Raw genomic sequence first — 2,326 nt, 5'->3', positions numbered from 1 at the left:
ATGGCCCACCAAGCACACAGCTACCACATAGTAGACCCTAGCCCCTGACCACTAACAGGCGCCACAGCAACACATCTCTTGGCCTCTGGTCTTACTATATGTTTTCACCAAGGCACCCTATTCATTCTCTACTCTGGCCTTACTCTTACCACCCTAACAATGTATCATTGGTGACGTGATGTAATCCGCAAAAGCACGTTTCAAGGACACCACACAGTACTAGTACAAAAAGGCCTGCACTCTGGCATGTCACTATTTATCACTTCTGAAGTACTCTTTTTCACCGGATTTTTCTGAGCGTTTTACCATGCAAGCTTAGCAACCCCCCCCCCCCAGAACTGGGTGGCTGCTGACCTCCGACAGGAATTAGCCCATTAAACCCATTTGAAGTGCCACTCCTCAATACAGCAGAGCTACTTGCTTCAGGAGTAACCATTACAGGGGCCCCTCACGCAATCATGAATGACCACCGAACCGAATCGATACAAGGACTTATACTAAGGGGCTTTTTGCACGGCTTCAAAATCGCACAATGGTTGCTAATTGGAAACGCTATTGATTTGCCTTAATGCACGACGTCGTAGACAATCTGCAACACTCCTGAAACCGATCAGCAAAAAGCGCTTCGTTGTAGCGCTTTCAGGGGAATCCCAAAAAGTGGATTCACCCTCCGGAAAGTGCTACACTCTTGCAAACAATCTGTAACACTAGCGATAAAGACCTGTGCGTTACCATTGTTGCGGTTTCTTCAAAGTCCCTCCTCCTGAGCCTGTCCTCCAAACTTCCGGCGAAGCGATCGCCATTTTTTTTTCTCCGAGCGAGCGGGGATAAACGCACCAGCGAGCCTCTTTCTGTTTAGAGGCTTCCCTGGCTTCAGTCCTTTACCTTTAGTCACTAAGCACAAACCACATAAAAGCCCGTTTGCTGAAATAAAGTCCCTTTATTTTTTACACATTAATTCAGCCGAAAATCGGGCCCGTGTGAGGGGGGGGGATTTTTTTTTATCACTCGAGGCAGCGTGGCAACGATCATACGATCAAACGACAGCTCACATTAGGCAGCTGGATGGGTCTCTCCGTTGGTAGGTAGATTCGTTGCTATGGGTCTGTTTTTTTTTTTTTTTAAACCTTTCTTAAAGGGAAAGGGGCTGTTTGGGAGCATGCTAACGGCTGCCCATTGGCTGCTTGACGGCCAGGGGCGGGACGAGCTTGGCAATAGCGCTTCCTTTCTAGCGATTTCTGCCGAGACCGGAAGCCTGTGGGAAACGCTACAAAACGCAACTGATTCCACTACAAAGGCAGGTATGCATAACGACGAATTCCACTATTTTAAATGGCGATTTTTCATTCCGCAAACAATTTGCAACAAAGATCCCCGTGCGTAAAGGCCCTAACAGTTATCCTGGGGCTCTGTTTTACAGCCCTGCAAGCAACAGAATACGTTGAAACCCCCTTCACAATATCAGACGCCACCTACAGGTTCACATTTTTTGTAGCTACCGGCTTCCATGGCCTACACGTTATCATCGGCACATCATTCCTAGTCTATTACAACAAACCCTCTTCCACTTCACAACTAAACATCACTTCGGATTCAAAGCCGTGAGGCGTGCTCTGCCAAGTGGGTCGAAGCCGCATTCATGTGTCCTGATACGGACACTTTGTAGACGTGGTCTGACTTTTCCTCTACATCTCAATCTATTGATGAGGTTCTTGCCGCCCTAGTATAGACGTACAGATGACTTCCACCCACCAAGCCTCAATAAAATGAGGGGCAGCAATAAAAATTACCTCACTCATCCTGTCCTCAGCCACACTCCCAATTACCTTAATCATAATCAGCCTCTGACTGCCACAAACAAAGTCATATATAGAAAAACTATCACCACATGAATGCAACTTCGACCCACTTGTCACAGCACGCCTCCCCTTATCACTGCGATTCTTTCTAATTGCCATCCTATTTTTACTATTTGATTTGGAAATTGCCCTCTTACTCCCAACCCAACTCAACAAACTCAACTTCACCAACCACCTCCCTACTGGTCCTAACCCTGCTTATCCTAACCCTAGTATGAGGACTAACTTATGAGTGATTTTGTGGGGGACTCAAATGAGCTGATTAAGGCAGCTAGTCTAATTAAGACAACTAATTTCGATTTAGTTAATCCCAGCATTGCTGGGGCAGCCCAAATGTCCCCAACCCATTTTACAACAATAACCCTATTTGCTTTAAGCGCTGCAGGGCTCATCCTGCACCGCAAACATCTTGTTTCTGCCCTACTATGTCTCCAAGGACTAATCTTAGCCACCTTTATTGCAGTAGC

At 46.6% G+C, this 2,326-nt stretch overlaps 1 pseudogene; it reads left to right on the top strand.

Moving 5' to 3' along the window:
- On the top strand, nucleotides 1–1,704 carry LOC143822665 (cytochrome c oxidase subunit 3-like; annotated as a pseudogene).
- The last annotated feature ends 622 nt before the right edge of the window (nucleotides 1,705–2,326 follow it).

Source organism: Paroedura picta, chromosome 1 (assembly GCF_049243985.1).
Source record: "Paroedura picta isolate Pp20150507F chromosome 1, Ppicta_v3.0, whole genome shotgun sequence".
Classification (NCBI taxonomy): domain Eukaryota; kingdom Metazoa; phylum Chordata; class Lepidosauria; order Squamata; family Gekkonidae; genus Paroedura; species Paroedura picta.
This window is presented reverse-complemented; position numbering and strand designations above follow the sequence as displayed.